The 18,110-nt window shown below is 32.5% G+C and overlaps 1 protein-coding gene across 19 annotated transcripts in view; it reads left to right on the top strand.

Annotated features, from left to right (window-relative positions):
- Positions 1–18,110, top strand: part of LOC124422130 (chaoptin-like) — a 67,674-nt gene that overhangs the window by 37,143 nt on the left and 12,421 nt on the right. Inside the window, exon 1 of one of the 19 annotated variants that reach the window (XM_046958201.1) lies at positions 7,039–7,284. The exons of 17 other annotated variants lie outside the window; for them this stretch is intronic. The gene's annotated coding sequence lies outside the window, so the exon portion shown is untranslated. Of the gene's footprint in view, positions 1–7,038; positions 7,285–8,566; positions 8,789–18,110 lie in introns of those variants that run through there. One more of the 19 variants, XM_046958225.1, reaches the window with a different exon arrangement.

The following is an 18,110-nucleotide window of genomic DNA, read 5'->3' on the forward strand; positions in this document are numbered from 1 at the left end:
ACTCCAGGCATTGGCGTGACCGGAGTAGCAAAGTCCCTTCATAGAGTCGCTCCACTTACCGTTGCAGTTTCCAACTTACGGAAACGACGTGCCGGCCGAGCGGTCTCGAATACGGATCTACCCTTAAATTGTTCCCCCTAGTCTAAATAAATGACGATATTAATTCTGATCGCCAAACGCATTATTTCTGATAACATGTAGAGAAACTCCGCCTACGAAAAACAAAACTGAAGCAACAATATCACTTCCTTTCTGTATGCTGTTCGTTTCGCGATCGTTTTTAATAGATATAAAAATATGTTTAAGAGAAAAAAGAAAGAGAAAAAGGAAAAAGAAAAATCTCTTTCTCTTTTATATTTTTGTACACTTTGCAAATTCTTCGTCGATAATTCTCGTTTAATATGACAATGGACAATATGCTCTTTTTCTAATATATACGTTAGATACACGTAAAAGTGTACTCTTCTTTCGAATCTGAAAGAGAATGTTTTCTTCTTTAACAAAATAATTATTACTCGAAGCAATGCTATATAAATTGAGGACATACCGGTTTCAAAGAATCTGATCGCTTGTAAAAGCAACTATTTCATTAAACGATCTTTGATACGATCGAAAAATATACACATAGAAGAAGCTGGAAAAACACTTTCTTTGAAAAACAAAATATTGTCTATTTTATTTTTCTCCTGTTTGCTATTCTTTTATTCTCATTTTTTTTCTTTTTCTTTCTCTTTTTCTCTTATGCGTTCTGTTTAAAGTTTGCAAAGTAGAAACGTCATAGCCAGCCGTGTATCTACGTAAGTATAATGACTCCTTTGATTAACATTAGGAAAACTTCCGGCCAGTCACGAACGATATCCTTCGTGTTTCTTTCCATTTCTATCTCTCGCAAAACGTGACTGGCCTCGCAAACCCCCAAGACGGTCGCTTTCCTTTTACTAGCTTGGTACGGTCTCAAAAAGCGGAACCTCTATCTATAAGAAATACCTTCTTATCGCATTCTTTTCACGGACGACACGAAGTCAAGATGCGAAGGCTCTTTCACTTTACTCGGTGCGAATGTTATTTATTCTCGTTCCTATTATTCGATCTTTGATCTTTGACAAAATTACGTGTCAAGTATATATCAGGCAAATCATCTGACATTAGAAATATTAATATTTCAATTAATTATAATAATAACCATACATTTTTCTCTAAAAAAAAATTTTATTCAAAGAAAGAGTTAAAAATTTTAGAGATTATATATAATATAGAATATAGGATTACAACTGGATTATGGATTACAACTTTTACTTTGAAAGGTCATAGTTTCTGATTTATGGGAGTTATCAACATTTCTTTATATACCTAAATATAAATAGAACTTAATTTTTGAATTGAAATTTCTTAAGGTACGATAGCGCAAATTAGAAATGAAATGAAACGAAAAGTGAAATACGGAGAAAAGCCCCTACTCTTCAGTATAATGAGTATGCTTGCTTTCACAATTTCATTTCATACCGCGCTTATCTGTGAGTTGAAGTTTGAGAAGAGAGCAAAGATTAGTCCCGGTTAATCCTCCCCTCTTTGTTAGTGACTCAGTAAAGCGAGGAAAGCACGTTTCACATTTTCGTTTTCTTCTCAGTCCGTCTCTACTGTGGCAGGGAGATAGTTGGCAAAATGAGTTACATGCGTTACTTGTAAATGTTTTTTTCCGTATACCCTGTTTAGTTACGATTTATAGATTTACGATTTGCATCACGATTGTTATTTGTACATTATTATTTTTTATTTGATTTTATATTAATTTTAAGTAACATTAATGGACAGAATTAACAATTCTGAAAAAAAAACAAATGTAGAACGTGTAAGAGCATTCTGTGAAAGATAGCGTATCCAAAAATCTCCCAAAAATACTCCAAGAAGTGTCATAATAAGTCAAGGAAATTTCGAGTGCGCCAAAAAGTATTGAAAAATGAAGTTACGTTAGCATCTACAGTGGCAACTGCTCAACCGTCGATGATCGATAATATTAATAATGCAGCCAACACATCTACTAGCATTTTATTAACCTCAATTGAATCAAACATACCTTATACAAATTTCAAGGCCAATGAGTAGCACTCATCAGGAATTTCAAAAGAAATTTTCAGATAATCCATTTGGTTTTCCATGCGGAATTTGTGATCAATTGTGATTTAAAAATAATCTCAACAAAATTACTCAAAAACATCAACAATTGCTGCGTGCATTATTTCCAGGAGTTTATTTGGATACTATGATGGCGTGTAAATGTTGGATTAAATCTTTAAGTCATGGATACGTCTCCACTTTTTTAACATCCAATGGTTTTGTATATTTACAAAAATCGTTTCATCTTCCTGAACTAAATTTAATATTGGAAAGACTAATTTCTTCACGTATATATGCATATTTAACGATCGTGTCATGGACAAAATTTTTTCTGTCTTGGTAAATAATATTTCACATCAATTATCAAGGAACATTGATAATAATTATTGCATCAGTATTCACATCAAAAGAAAATTATTCATAGTTCAAATTATTTTATGTTATGTTACGTTATTAAATGTAATAATAAGATATGATTACAATATCTCTCTATGGTTTTTATGATATTGTAATCTATCAATTTTTGATAATATAACTGACACTAAAGTATGAAAAGATGAAGTAAGTAAAGATATTTTTGTCGAAGAGAATCTTATTAGACAACAAGAAACACTGTTATAAACTAATGAAAAATATCTTGAAATAGCAACAAGAAAAAAGAATGTACTATTCGATGAATACACAGAATAATTATTTTTCTCCAATGTTTACTTTGTCCAATTCAAAGTATTCGAAGAAGAACTACGTGTTACACTTTTCATAATAGTTACCATTTATCTAATTCGATCGTCATGGAGTAATTCCATATTATTTGTTTTATGTAACTATGAAAATTATGTATATAAATATAACGTGACTCTAATATAATGTAGACAAATGAGACTATATAATGTAGATGACGAATACATCAACCATTGCTTAGAAAGTAATCTTGCTTTCCTTAGATGTATACCTAATTCAAGTTGGTACTGGATGTTGTGTGAATAAAATAGTGACTTGCTCGACATAACAAGACATATATGATGCTCTTAACACTTACAGTCAATGAAATCAGTTAGGTTCATTTACTTTAAACCTTATATAAATTGAAGAATAAGAGCAATGAGATTTCAGAGGAAATGGCGGCTCAACTTAGTTATATTCAGAAAAGCATCCTGATTAATGAGGACATAGTCACCTGTGCGATATATTTTAACAAACTTGTGAACGTACTGATAACTTTGCTGCAATCGAAGAAGAGCAATCCATTTGAAATTCAACTTGTATATGAATAATGTAAGATTCAAGCATGGACGAGTAAAAGTTTCAATATTAACAGATCTTATTTATTAAAGGAAAGAAAACTAGATTATATTATAGAAAAGAAAAACGAAAATACTGAAGTTCTTAATAAACTCGCAATAGTTTTTCAATGATGACTCACTTCTTTACACATCGATTTCTTAAACACATTCTTTCATTCTCACTCACTCAGTACATGTTATTCACACGTGTATCTCAAAAAAAATACATCCTTTCTTTGATAACGCATTAATATCTATCGCACATATGCTTAGACTTTTAATTTTCTTTACAATACTAATTCAACAACGTCAGCTACAAAATCTGGAACTACAATCGCCGCAATGTCTTGCGGATAAACAATTTCAAATCTTCAATTTATATCCAATAGTCTTTTTATTGGATTATAAGAAAATGGATACGTCTAAATAATAATATTATAAGAAATATTATATGAAAGTGTAAAAAGAATATAAAAATAGTATACGTAAATAAATATTGTTACATTAAATTGAAATATTTTTATGAAAAAATGATTATACCATTACATCGATTCCATAAGTTTCACCTCTAACGCGCATGTCGACCACGCACCCATTTTGTTGCTTACACAAAAGTTATAAATTAAATCAAGACAAATTCAAAATATCATAAATTTCCCTTACTATGATTATTATGAATAAAAATCTTCCAAATTGTTTAAATAACACGAACCTATTGTATAGTAATGTTTATTAAAGATATTCAGTTGTTCTCGATTTTATATAATAAAAATATCAATGTGTATTGGATTTGTATAGTAACTTTAATAGATTTCTACAAAAAATATTATAATATCATCATTATAAATTGTATAATGCCGTACAAACAATTAGATTTATTACGTCGTTTTTCTTGTTTTATTTTTCGATATATTTTATAACTTATAAGATAAAGTACTACGTACTTGTTGAATTCTTTACTTGACAAAATCACGAATATTATTACAGTATAAAATCAAAAACTATTGAATTTGTTCAACAAATTCTATGCTCTTTAAAAAAAAAAATACCGTAAGCAGATATGTATCGATAAATTTTAAAAGACTTCAAAATAAATTTCAACTCTCACTACATCAGTCTCTTCGAATCAGTTTTTCTAAAGAAGTTTTTTTTATCAATAAAAATTTTTTATCAAAGATATTCATGCTTCCAATGATAGGTGACTCATCTAATATAAAGAGTAAAGTTCTCGTTATGTCTGCTATTTCCAAAGCTCTTAATTCAAATCAATTTTATAAAAATTATAAAATTTTATATATATATATATATATATATATATATATATATATGTATATCATATATATGTATCTGCTGTATATATTATATTTCCAATGTATATATCTCAAATGAAAATATATATGTACATTGGATATAGAAACACAATAGATTATTATATACAGGTAAAGGGTATTGACCTATCAAAATAATGATTATTGTAAAATCCATGTCACATTCTCTTTGTTGATAATGTCTATTAAATACATGGAATAATTGAATATTCTAATTCAACATTTGATATAAATTTAACAAAAATAAATCATTACAATTCCATTTATTACAAATTATTTATTAAACTTTTCGAAATGAATATACACCGTAAGTAATGATAAATTAACAAAGCGAATGAAGGAAAATAAAGGGATATGAAATGTTTATCTTTATTCCACTTATCGTTCGTAAGATCGAACTTGCCTATCATTCTCTGTTTCACTTCCCTTTCGCGATTATTAGAACGATAAAAAGATGAGGGTTCACGGCGCAGATCTTCGTCAGTTTTGCGTTGCGACGCGTGATTTCATTAGCAGAAGATAGTGTCTAAGAGAGAGAAATAAAAAAATATAGATAAAAAACGATGAGAGAGAGAGAGAGAGAAAGAGAGAATGTAGCCGCTGGCACATTGCAGAAAGCTTGTATTCTCCGCATTATGCAGATTCCGTCTTTCTTTCAACCAACGATATTTACGTCGACAAGAAAAAGCTAAGAATCTAAATTAACCACAGAAATTCTCGACGATGGTACCTTTCTTTCTGCTTTTGAAATTTCTTTTAATCTTACCATCTTGCCCGTCGGCGAGACAATAATCGAGCGGAATAATCGAGAGACATCGAAAGCTTCTTCGGTGGAAATTTAAAAAACGATGACGTATCTGATCGACGGGTTTAGTGAAAAACAAAATTGAATTTTTCAATGTGACAATGGATAGGAATTTACGAATTAAAATATACGATTTTAAGATTGCTGATTCAGACTATGATCAAAATGTAGAACAATGCATTATGATTTCCAGCGAATCACGAACTGAAAAGCAAAGTCGAATAGGCGGATTATTAAAATATCGAAAAGCCAAGGCTAATCTACAAGGATGATGGGGAGGCCGAACTCTAATAAATTTTCAATGCTTGCCAACCTACGGATCTTCGACAAATAAAGTCGGTTAAAGCGAAGAACCGAAGGAGATTCTGCCCTTCTTCTGATTACCATCATATTAGATTTTCGGTGAGATTTTTTTCCCCTTCTTAGTCCTATCGACAAATTTCTTTTTCTCGGTCTTCCTTGCAATGAAAACATCCCAAGATATTCTATATTTTGTGTCTTTGTATATACATGGAGTTCGATTTTTATCTACAATTGCCTTATTTAATTGAAACTTTTGACGTTTAACAAACAGACTTCTAATATTCATCGAAACCGTTCTTATCTCTTTTTAGTGCTCTCTTTTTTTTTTTTAATATTTTCTATTAAAAAATTTGAAAATTGAAGACGATTTTACGAAAAATGTAATTTTCCTTTTCGGGAAGGGCATACTCCTCTACTTTTCCCTCTAAGGAAAATTCGGAAAGATACTCGTCTCGATATACAAGTGGATTCAGAAATTGGAAAAATTCTTTTGTACTCGATTGCTTTCTTTCTCTCTCTTTCTCTTTCTCTCTCTCTCTCTCTCTCTCTCTCTCTCTCTCTCTCTCTCTCTCTCTCTCTGTCTCTGTCTCTCTCTTTCGTGAGCCTTTTCTCTTCTATAGCGGATAGGATCTTAGATTGTACTGAAGTTTGAAGAGTAGGTATGTGAGCAGATGCATGGCTAGGTATAAAGTGACGTCGTATATTTGTCGAAGGTCTACACACGCACACAGACATTAGGTATCCAAAAGATCCTCTTGAACGTGATTCTGAAAGGCGTCAAAGTTGATAAAAGGAGAGCTTGTCGATCGAAGTTTTCTTTCTTACTTTTTTTGTCTTACGATCTTTTCTAAAAATAATTTTAAGATACCTTGCCTTTCTTTAACAGTTCGAATTCTAGTAATGATATTCTTATACCTTGCAACTTATAATTTAATTTAATTATAATTATTATAACATATCTTTAAAATTAAGATTTCAATATATTAATATTAACCTTCAACATTTAATAATCATAATAATTATAGTAATGAAAAACGAAGAATCCTTTTTTAAGGTACGATCATTTTAGTATATCCCTGATCATTATATTATTACTTGGAAGAAGTTTATATTTCCATAAGATATCACGTTACAAGAAACGTTCGGATATTCTTCCTCTTCCTCCTGAAGCAAAACAGAGCGTTATCCAGTGCACTGATAATAGGAAGTTCGGGCGGTTTGTCGAATATGCGCGGCTGTTTTCGCGAATCCGAAACTTCGGCTATCGGTTGCACGTGGCTGAACTTTGAAACTGCAGCCTCACGCTACCGGAGCAGTTTGGTTCAATTTCGTACCCGAAACTGAAATCGATGCTATCGATCGGACCCGCATGAGTGGAATTCGCACGTGCTGCACCGTTTCGACTCGATGACCATATAACGATTATTCTCCGAATGGATTTTGATTAAAAGTAAGTCATTCTAAAAATATTTTCAAAATATTATATGATGTATAACGACATAAGATTCTTCCGTGAAAGAAAAATATTATTATTATATATTATTATATATACATACAAATATAATAAGAGAAACAATATATATATTTTTTAATCGAGGCAAGAATTATTTCTATGTGAAAGAGAGTTTGAAAACTTTCATTCTATGAGAATACGACTCAAGCAACAAAGAGAAATATCACGATGAGAATTCGCTCTCTACGGTGCGCCAGGCAACGTAAACGCAGCGATACAATTCTCCATTCTAACTGAAGTACGTGGTAAGCCGCAGTGCACCGCAGTAACAATAATTTAGCACGATTAGTCGCCAACGTCGGTCTCTTTGAATGCACCAACTATCGGCCTTGCCCTCTCTCTCTCTCTCTCTCTCTCTCTCTCTCTCTCTCTCTTTCTATACATACATGTATATATATATATATCCGTTCCTGTCCGTCTGTCTCTCTGTCTCTCTCTCTCTGATTCACTTTCCTAGCAATACCAAAACGCCACATCAAATCCTGAAGTTGATTTCACGATGGAATTGCTGCCTATCGCTTGCAAACGGACGTCAGCTTTATCGATTCACATGTACAAGCTCGTTCGTTCCTGCAAGACAAAGCGTTCTCATTGTGCTCTACTAAACATCGTACCGATACCGACAGTTTTCTTGTTTATTAGACATATCCACAGAGAATAGTTCTCTGTGGATTTGTTCTCGACTTAATGAATAGTTCAGAATTCATACTCTCATATGTGAAAATCGAAACAAAATTTGCGTATTAATTATCTTTTTGTTCTATTAAAATAATAAAAAAAAAAAAACGTTCGTTGCAGAATAAGAAAAAAATAAAAGAGATTATTTAATAAAAAAATAAATGTCATAGTATTATCATTATAACGATGCTAATGCGTTAACAGAAATAAAGAGAGAAAGAGAGTACATGGCTGATAAAATCAAACGACGTGTGTATGCCATTTGGTAAATTTCATGGTTCTGGGAAGTATCGTTAAGTGAAAAAAAGAGACCGGGAGGTTTCAGAATGAAAAGAAGATTAGAAAAAAAGAAAGAGAAAAGGAGAGAAAATGAGAGATACATAGACGATGCGGGTAAAAATTGAATCCCAGGCAAAGATTAGACGGTCTCTAGCTAGTGAGATTGCTTCAAAGCGAACGAAAAAAAAAGGATGGAAATAGAAGTGAAGTATGGCGAACAGGCAACACCCGGCCAGACTAAGAGGAGGTGGAGATGGAATAGTGAAGGTGGTGATGGAGTAGTGGAGGTGGAGGTAGAGGAGTATGCGTATTCGTTACTAGGAAGCAACGGCAGAGGCATTTTGACGTTTATACCATGATGGCTCGTGCTTTGATGCTTTAACCAAGGATATACTGGGCATTAAATTTTCTATCTACCTATCTCTTTCCATGGGGTATCACAGAGGATATTGAGCAGGATACGTAACTACGAGTTACATCAAGGGTATGTACCTTTCGCAAAGGGCCAACCCCTCTGTTTCTCTCTGATTAAAGTATGAAAATCCACAAAGCATAGGAACGCTAAGCGAAACGAGCAAGATGAGCTCTAGAAGGGGTAAGTTGAGGGAAGCTAGCTAGCATGCAGTGTATGAACATTAACGACCTCGAAATGGGAAAAATTTAACGATTTTGTTCGAAAGCATCATCCTAACGATTCTACCGATTCTCCTTCTTTTACACTATTCATTCCTCTCGCCTTTTTCTTCATTTATTTTCACCGAACAAACGCATAATTATCTTTGAAAAACGCAGACTTTATATACGTATCTAAATCTACATGTACACATTGTGTATGAATACATATCCTCATCGTGAAACTTTTTATTGAAACTTAAATAACAAACCGTTAGAATGAATAATAAATCGAAAACTCCGGTTTCCTCTTTACTTTTCCTGCATCCCGTATTTTTGTTGTTTCAAAACGGTGTAGCAGTTTTCGGATTATTATAAGCATTATTTGCGGTAATTGCATTCTTTATTCATACGAACGCTTTGTTAGCTTCGAGCCGTATAACTTCACGAAGTCAGAACCCTTTCTTTGTGAATATCCATGTATATGGCTCTCGACTCGCGTTAATAAGAAATGGTAAGGGAAAGAGAAAGAATGAGAGAGAGAGAGAGAGAGAGAGAGAGAGAGAGAGAGGCGAACATGGTTGCGAAGTACAACACAAATGGTGCTTCGGGGAATTGACGAGAATGTTTCCCTTAGATTCGAGATTAGAACCGTTTCGTGGGCAACTAACACCTCGAAAGCCTATAATCAATTTTATAAAGAAATCCCAGTTCGCAAATATTTTAAAAGTAGTAGAGAGAAAAATTAGTAGAATAAAATAAATAATAGATAATGATTTCGATCGATGTTAAGAACCAATAATAAAAAGTTCATTAAAAAAAAAATAAGATATAGTTGATTATAATCGTACGTTAATTCGGTGCATTATTAAGCATATTTACAAAATACACATCCTTGTGCACTAATTTGAAATTCACAGATATATAAATTTTTTCTTCTTTTTCAAGCTCTTTCTCTCTCTCTCTCTCTCTCTCTCTCTCTCTCTCTTCGGCCGGTTGGCATAAACCCAACTAATCCCACAGACATAAACCGATCCGCTAAGTAGATCCTTTTGCCGAGGATTCTCTTGATGACCCAGCTTACACGTTTCTGTCTCTCCTGGATTTCGTCCAGAAAACAAGTAAACGGTTTCCCGCTAACTGTTAATTTCTTTAAACATTATCTTTGTTGTTATTATTATAATATTCATCTTCTCGTATATTAGTATTTGGAACAAAGTCATAAAAAAATTTTTCTCGTTTAACAACAATATTATATATTCGAAAATACCGAAAAATTTTTATTCGACGGGTTTGTCCTTAAAAAAATTATTTTGGTAAAGAAAAAAAGAAAAAAAGTCGTGAAAAAGAAAGAAATGCATGATCGCGAAGAACGTTGAGACGAAGAGTTACCCGTGCAGAGAAAGAATACGAAGAAAAGCGAAAATGAAAATGCAGCGTAGGAAGGTTTTCACGCAGGAAGGAAAAAGGGCATAATATATGGCGCCAGGAAGAGAGAAGCGTTATATTCTCAGTTTTAGAATCGGATAAAGGAACGTACTCCATGTCCGAATAATAAAAACTGCGCTTTTCTCATAACTACCTACTCACACTGATTTTTAGTTTTCTTGTTAGTAAAAAATATTTTATAATTTCTTTTTTGCTTTAAAAAAATAAGAAGAATAGAGGAAATAAAAGATTTTCAAATTGATAATTGAAAATATCGCCAAAATGGATAAGAAAATATGGAAATCATTCGAAGTTATATCGCTAGAGTACCCATACTGAGAGTTATCTACGTTGGATGGCAACGTATATATAAGCGTAAAAATATTTTACGCTACCTCGGCGTTTACCTTTAAATTAGCTCGGGGGAAAGGTCGGTGTATGAGAATCGTGCTCGCTCCGTCGTTCCAAGATTAAACTTGCAGCAATATAAATGATTATTATCGTCAAGCGTGTATCGGGGCACTTTCTATAACAAATCCCGAGAGTAATTTTCGCTCTCTTGAATCGATACTAAGGCCAAGATGGCCCTTTGTTTCTGATCGTTTCGTATTCAAAAAAAAAACGACTATCCAGAAAAAGGACTATTAAATTAATGAAATCAACTTTTAACTCCATTATGTGGCCTACTTATGAAATATAAATTGTGGAATGTCATTGAACAGTGAAATTAAGATCGGAATAAAAGAATGTCAAATATTCAACGTTTTAGTAATTTTAATTATAAAAATATTTCACGGATTCCACAGATAGGAATTCTCAATTTGGAGATCTATCGAAAAGCTCCAGAAAGGGTACTGAATTTCGGGTTATCCATGAATGACAAGGAAAGAACGAGTTTCAACGGTAAGACAGGAGCCAACGGTAGAAAATCGAAGCATGTGGTCGACTGAATGGGAATCTGCCAATGTCACAGAAATTTTCCGATCACGAACGTATCTAGATACATCCTGGACAGGAAATCGTCTCTCCGAATCGGGTCGTGACCGATTCAGGAACTCGTGGTACATTCGGCCATCTTCCTCGCGTTCCTCTGAAAAATTGGCAAGTAGAAGTCGTTTTCAACGAGAGAAAATAAGTGAGAGATAGTTCGACCTCATTACAATACCCCATAAAATCTCGAAGAATTTATTGCAACATGATAATTTAACTCGATCTGGATTTATTTAAATTTATCGAAAAATGTCAAACGGATGTTTCGACGGGGGGAAAGAAACGAAGTTTACTTTTTCGTTTACTCCATAAAATATGTACCTATGTTGGCGGCTATGTAACAACACGTCCACAAAATGAATCCAACGAGAGAACGGTGAGAGAGCAATTATAAATCACCTGTGTTTCGATCGAAGTGGAATTACTGGGCGTGCGGTAGCCCGTCAAACTTTCTCGATTGCTAAACGAAATGCGAGCTTTAAAGCTCGTTTCACATGGGCACTCGCGGTTATGCTCGCCAAAGTGTGCTTTCATCGAAATAATTCTCGATCCATTTTTACGTATAAAAGGCTAATTGATATTTCACCGATCTACGCCGACGAGTGGAGTGTCGTTATTAACGTTGATGCGTATAACAAGAGTACTCACTTTGCTGATGTCCACTAAAATGCTCTCCCTCTTTCCCTTTCTCTCTCTCTCTCTCTCTCTCTCTCTCTTTCTCTCTCTCTCTCTCTCTATCTCTATCTCGCTTGGTCTCACTCTCATCGCTTCGAAATGTAAAGTATCGAATCGATCATCGCTCTCATATAAATGAAACTATCATATCCGCGTATATATTTAATATTCACACAAATATAAGAATGGTATTTTGAAAATATTAATTTATATTCTCCATTACTGTTTATCGATCAGTCACAGAGTCTTTCGCATATATGAACGTTTGGGATAAAAAGCATAATTTTGTATTCATACAAAGCTTTTTATTTTTGTTTTATAATCTATTACATATTACGTAGTTAGCAAATCACAGAAAAAATTACAATTATTTGTCATATTAATTATAAAATAGCTTCAAAATATGTGTCTATATTTATGTCTGATGATTTTACATAATGTAATTCCTCAAGTATTAAATAAGTTTTTATGTCTTTATAGCTTTTTTCGTTCATTACTGTATTCAAGTTTTATTCTGTATTGGATATTTAAGAAACAATATAAATTTAATAGACATTGTAGGATTCGTTGGGTAATAAAGTCTGGACCGAGACTCAAATCCGGATCTGCCATTTTCCAGGCGGGTGCTTTAACCATCAAGCTATCCAGGCCCTTCTGTCAACCTCTCCATGAATCCCTACTTATATGAAATGGAGGCTTGCCCCCACAATATTGATACGAAAAAGTTCATTTTTTACCGAAATATCACTAAAATCTTCGGCTCGGTCTATTGTACAGGTAGTCATGATTAAACCCACTAAAAATAATGAACATATCAATAACAAATAACGATTTAGGTTATTTTGTTTATTTTGAGTAAATTTAGGATAATAATTTTGACGATAAATTCAATGTGTCAAAAACTAATATATATAATATGGTAGTACTTTTTTCAAAAGTCACTTTAAAATTTATAAAAATTTTATATACCGAATTTAAAAAATTGTTATTATTTCATTAAAATTATTTATTGATTTTAAAGGATACATCAATATTAAAATCAAATAAAAGAAACAAATGCCTATAGCACTTGTTTAATGATTTTTGGATTAAACTTTACGCTTGAATTTTAACAATAATTTAATATATTCAGTAAAAATAATATGTAATATTAATATAGTTATTAATGTTTCACGATTTAAGATTTTTTAAATCTTACACTTGGAATTTTTGATATTTTGTCCATTGCACGAAATACTGTGAGCCAAGCAGAAGGTAAAGATCTACGTAGATAATCTTATCTCAAAAGAAGATGGACGTCGGTAAACGGGATTGGTCAGCCGAAAACCATTCGAACTTTAAATCGGCCGTAGCCAAGAGAAGGTACCATCTCTCTTTCTTTCCTTCATGCCTTCGCGATCCTAGCCTAAGTTACTGCACGTACAACGGGAGCAGTAAATTTTCGAGAAGCTATCACGTCGAAGCAGGTCGAAACTATTCCACGTAAGGACTCGAAGGAGTCCTTGAGTTAGGTAAAGCAATGTCAGAAGGAATGACCGGTTGGAAGATCAGCGATTTCCGGAAAACGAGGCTGAAAGGAGATTACGTATGTGCCAATACTCTTGGAATCTGAGAATCGGAGACTTCTCGTTTTCCAACAGTACACGTACATAGGGACCTTGCACACATATACCTGCACGTATATACATAAACTTAACAGAAACGTCGTTTCTTTTTCACTACGCAAAAAGGTTGCCCTCGTTGCCCCCAAAAAGAAAGTACTTTCGTTGATCGAGCGCTAGTGCTTTTCTACCAAAATACTTCTCATTTGTTTTCTCGCCATACAATTGGCCTTCCGGAGAGAGAAGTTACAGCTTTTTCTTTACCTCTCTGTTTCTCTCATTCGCTCCCTTCCATTTTACGAGAAAATTACGACCAAGAGAAAATCGTCAAATTAAATGAATAAATAGAAACAAATGCGCACAAATTATTCCGATCGTAACGATATCACATTGTTCCTATTGAAAATCGCTAATATTACATTCAACCCATGAGTGTTTCTCTCTAATTAACTAATTTCTATCGACATTTATAACCAGGCTACAACGCGAAATATCTATCATGGATTTTCGGATTATACGATGCAAAATCTTGGCTTTGGTAAAAGAAACATTCATGAAGAATCGTATGTACTGAAAACTGCAAGTTTCTACCGTTCTTCCCTCTTCTTTCCTTCTTCGCTCTATCTCACAACTCAGATTGAGTAGGAAGGAAACATTCAAATCACGTTCGCACTCGTCACAACGCCCTTTAAATCGAGGTATTTCAGACGAATGTCGCATACCCGAAGGAATTCACAAAATGTATTACTGTCTAGGCTAATTCAAGTGGTAGACATTCAAAAAGACAAGTCTCTCTCTCTCTCTCTCTCTCTCTCTCTCTCTTCCTTTCTCTCTCTCGCCGTTTCTCATATTCGTATGTCATCGGAACTCACCAGGAAGAACGTATTATTCTCGACTTGATCCATCTAATCTCTATATATTTCTCAGAGATCAGAGGAATGGTTAATTTCGTTGATAACTTTCCTTCACCAAGAATAAATTATATATTTGATGATAACGAATTGGGAATAAGTTTGATTGGATTGCATTTGAGGAAGATCGATTCCTTGGATTGATGAGAAACTTGGAATAAATCGACGAAGATTCACTCTCTATTTTCTCCCTTTTTCTATCCTTTTTCTTAATATATTCTTGATTATATTTCTATCTCTATTCGTCTGTCCCTTTCTTTCTTTTTCTCTTTCCCTCTTATTGTATTCTTCGGTCTTTTCATCTATCACTATCTATCACACTTTCTTTCTCGCCAGATTCCTCTCTGGTCTCTTACCCTCTATACCATCTTTTTTAAGCCTCCGTAGTAAAGACAAAAAGATGAAAAAGTAGGGTCGACGGTAATCCAAACTGGGACACTATGGATTCACTCGAAGCTTCGGTCTGAGGAGCCTCTCTCGAGCCACTTCCGTTCACGATCTCCGGAGGCGAAAACGTTTGAGAAAGGGGATAGGCTTTGCGGAAATTGGAAGTTTCTTCTTTCTCTTTGCCATGAGGAACAAGGTAAACCGTTTAAAAGGCGATGCGGAGACAAAAAGAGAGGGAGAGAGAGAGAAAAAAGCCAATAACCCGCGAGCGACTGGATTTTGCGGCAACAGGGGATTCCAGATGGAAAGAAGGAAACAGAAATAGAGAGAAAGAGAGATCTCCTCGAAGTTGATTCGTCTTACTATCAAGAGCGACGATTCGAGCGTGTTCTTGATGAAAAGCTTAAACGATTCTTCACAAGTAATCATTTTCGTGAACCTTCCAGATTGTTCGAATTAATATAATTAATGTTTTCATTAAAATATGGTGCTTAAATAAATAAATGCATCATTTCATACTCTTTTGATAATATTACTTGCGAACTCGATCTTTTAGTATGAAATTTTTTAGAAGCTCCTACTATAGGCAACATTGATATACAAACGTGTAAATATGTGTTGCCTGCTATTAGGTACTTAAGTTATTAATCCAAACGAAATTATTCAGTTATATATATAAATGATGTACTTCGTTATCCTGAGAAAGAATCATTTGTCCGCGATGATCCATCCTTACGATATTTCACGGAGTACAAAGTTTCGTCGGGAATAAAAGAAAGGACCTTGACAGTTCACATAAGCGATAGCTCGAAGACGTTAAGAAGATACGTAGTGGATAAGGAGGGTGGGTAATCTTTCATGGCGCAGTCAGGATTCATGAGGGAGGAAGAGAGACGGATAAAGAAAGAAATAAAGAATAGATGTATAGCGAATACCCAGCTTTTAAGATATGCCCATATATCATGCAATGAGTATTATATAAAATGGCACATATGAGAAAAGAAAAAAAATAAGACGAGAGCATTTTTTGCAATTTCCCTTTGTTTTATGAAGATTTCAATATATATATCAGATATATATAAGATATATAAATATATATATATATATATATATATATATATATGCTTCAGTATTAATCAGGACACAAATAAATAATTTTCTAATATCGTTTCTAACTAATCACTTGCCTATCATTTATATCCTTTTAAAAAGTAGATATCGTTCCGATTTAATAGTGTAAATACGCAAATTGTGAACTTACGAATCAGCATTTTATCGAATAACGACACGTCTTTATAATTATTTCTTTATTATTTCTCGAGTTTGACACGTTTCAATGATTTCGAATATAGGCATGGATTATTAATGGGAATCTCGACTACCTAAATCTACCTGAATTCTACCTGATTCTCGACTGACTAGAAAATCTCATTACTCTGACGCCGTTCAAAAACCGTTTATGATGAAGAAGCTTCAAGTCAAACAGTACAAAGAATACGGAGAAAATTTCTTATTGCTCTACAAGAAGATGGATGTATTTTTCTTTTATGACTATATTCGTATCTGCATATTTCTTTCTTTTCCTATGTGTATGAATATATAATATTACATGTACTAAAATATACAGTGTGTTAATATATATATATTATACATGGATGATTCTACAAAAATAAGAATTATTTGCTTCTTACTTTTTATACTTTAATTACCATTTAATTGAATTATATTTTCAATACAAAGGAAAATAAGTAAGTGGAAAATAGAGGAAAATATAAGCAAATAATGAAAAATGGACAAGAAATAACGTATTTATTTTCAAAAATTATCTTATAAAAAATTCTTAGTTCTTTGCTGTGTCACAAATCCAAAATTTAAATTAGAACAAATTATTATAAAATAGTTTTAGAATTATATACAATTTTACGTATAAATTATATATAAATGATCATTAATACGTTTTAAAAATGAACTAATTTACATTAGTAATATCAACATAATATCAACAACAGTTTCATTTATTTTATTAAATTTTGTATTATTGATAGATAACATCATTAAACTTTGTACCAAGTTTTAATTCTCAATTCTCTGACATTAGAAATATTTGCATTATAATGCCATGTACGCTCTCAACGAAATAGCCACTTGAAGCAAATGAATGACTTTAAAGTGCAGTTAGTGCGCGTCATAAGTTCGTCGAATCGTCGCCATTTTTGTTCATTTTATTTCGATAAAATATATATGATCTGTTGAGTATGTTTCAAGTCAATTAATTTTTAACTGGTAAGTGTTATCTTAAAACTTTATTGTTTTTGATAACTTTATAATTCTAACTTTCAAGTTTTCCTCAACTATTTAAATCTCTATATAATTTAAACGAGATTTTAATTAAGAAATTGATAAATATATATTAAAACAAATATATTTTTGTATTTAAAGAGCATTTCGCATTGATTCTTGACAGTTATTATTCTATATTACTGTTATTCAATTTATAATTAGCTTTTTTCTGTCAAAACCATTAGAAAATGACGTTAAAGAAAAAACTAAGCAGAGATTAATGTTGATTATTTTTCGAAGGCTTCAATCTGTTTATCTTTTTTTTTCAGATTTTAAATTAAAAATTAATTTATTATGACTGATATTAGTATTTAATTTTTTATGTCAAATTTATCTAAAATGATATTTAGGAATATCCCGAATCACTGATTTTGCGATTCAGCTGAATATCAAATCCTTTATTTTAAATTCGGCTGAATACTGAAGCTTCAGCTGAATTATCCATTTATATTATATCACATAAACGGTATACTCAACAGCCTTATTTTGGTCTTCTGTTTGAGTCCGTTATTTACATCACAATATAGTACATTTATTAAAAAAGTCTGTGCTATAAATATACCTGATAAAGGAATAAAAAATGTATATTTTGAAAACACAATATTTATTTAATATTCATTTTTTTTTATTTCTATATTAAAATTTACAAAATACAGATATTAATTAAATATGCAAAATCAACTTTTAGCAAATTGTAACGTAATAAAATTAGTTTTCTTAATTTATTGAAAGCAACCCATTTCTTTTAGTTTCATACATATATATTTCCAACTTCAGAAATAACTTTCGCCATATACATTTATACATGGTTCTGAAAGGAATTATCTTACGCTATCACACAAAATAGGCGACGTGGATTTCC

The sequence above is a fragment of the Vespa crabro genome, chromosome 1 (genome assembly GCF_910589235.1).
Source record: "Vespa crabro chromosome 1, iyVesCrab1.2, whole genome shotgun sequence".
Lineage (NCBI taxonomy): Eukaryota > Metazoa > Arthropoda > Insecta > Hymenoptera > Vespidae > Vespa > Vespa crabro.